The sequence below is a fragment of the Hesperophylax consimilis genome, chromosome 3 (genome assembly GCF_061612785.1).
Source record: "Hesperophylax consimilis isolate HC1 chromosome 3, BYU_Hcon_1.0, whole genome shotgun sequence".
Lineage (NCBI taxonomy): Eukaryota > Metazoa > Arthropoda > Insecta > Trichoptera > Limnephilidae > Hesperophylax > Hesperophylax consimilis.
Genome location: NC_142838.1, coordinates 36,603,799 through 36,605,585, shown reverse-complemented (window position 1 = coordinate 36,605,585; position 1,787 = coordinate 36,603,799).

Below are 1,787 nucleotides of genomic sequence, written 5' to 3'. Positions count from 1 at the left end.
CGACACCCAAGGCATAATGGTATTACCTGTACCACCAGTACGCGGATTATACAAACATTTTACAGGAACTTTGAAGGCTTCTTTGCATTGTGAAGCAAATAAAGGGATAAACATTGTTGTAGGTAAGTAATATCAATTTTTAGGTTTCTTTGCTCCGTGTGTTGATGGACTAATGACAGACTCACATGTCAAGACTGTCAAAGTGTTTCTGTAAATCGATATTATTTGTTTAGCGTTCTTTAAGTGCTTTCACACTCGTATGGCCTAACCCTACGCTGAATAATTTTATAATATTTGAATAAAGAATAAGGTAATTATTTTCAGTACATTGGTGGATTATATTGATTGTAACTTTTTAATAAACGTGTTTTGGATTTCTTTTAAATCTTCCATGGACGTTGCAGATCTTGCCCGCTAACAAACTCTAAACTCATCAGCCTTGGCTGACCCACATTGCTTTTTGATAAGGCTGTTAGTATAATGCTGCCGACACGTTCAATGATTTCCCCCAAAGGTAAATGTAAGTTTAGAACTGTAACCAGCGTAGTCAATCACGTTGAAAAGGGAGGGCATTTGAGAATAACTGGCAGAATACTAGCATATTTGTAGGAATGTTGTGTTGATACCACTTACAGTCTTCTCAAATAATAATAATAAGTGTTTTAGTATCGTATTTTTGTAACAGATCTCACTGGGATCTCCCGTGCTTAGGATTTCATTTAGATATTATTAAAATTTAGTAGTAGGTATGGATTATATGAAGCAATTGTAAATATATTATGTACTGATTTTTTCTCAAACAATTATAATACTATTTTCTATCTCTGATCTTCCTATGTTTTGTATCCAGCTTTTTATTTGAGATTTAAATGTTATAATATTGTTGTGGAATGAGAGTGGAATTTTGCTGTAGAGTTTACTAATTTACTAGTTAATGTTGTATTTGTAGTATTTATGAATGCAAAGTAGTATTGTTTTAGAATAGAGTTGTTTAATTTACGTGACGTTAAGATTGTTGAACATTAGGTTAACATTGCAGTTGTCCGGCTTAGGAAGAGTTGTTTCACAGTATTTGAACAATTCATCAAGTTATTTTTTCAAGTTCTGTGAAGGTTCTATTCAAGTTCTATTATTATATCATAATTGGCAAGGGGCTTCACAAAACTTAAATAACAACAGAACTTGAATAGAACTTTCACTGAACTTTGAAATATGATTAATTGTTCAAATTCTCGAAACAACCCGTTCTTAGGACGTGTTGTTTTTTCAAGTTCTGTGAAAGTTTTTTTAAAGTTTTGTTTTATTTCAGTTCTGTCAAGCAACTAGCCTATAATGATATAATAACAGAACTTGAATTGGACTTTCACAGAACCCGAAGATGAACGTCGAAATTTGATGAATTGTTCAAATTCTCAGAAACAACTCGTCCTTAGTCTCCTATTTTAAAAAAATGATTCAGCACTATATATTATAAAATATTTAAAGAAAAACCTTCATGAGATGCATAAGCGGAATTTAGACACGACTACAAGGGTTTGTATGCTTGAACTCAACTACATGCAGCTATTTCCGCCCTGGAATGCATTTTCTGCCGATTTCTTTTGAAGTGACTAGGGATCAATGGTGATTTTCCGTTAGATCATCAATGCATACTGAAATTCTCATTTAAATATCCCACTCTGGTTTTATTATTCCACTCGACAATGGCGGCAAATTCAACATCCGGTTCCGCCCTTCTATTATCCGATGTATGGGCCCAAGTAAGTCAAGTAACGCAACCATTGAAC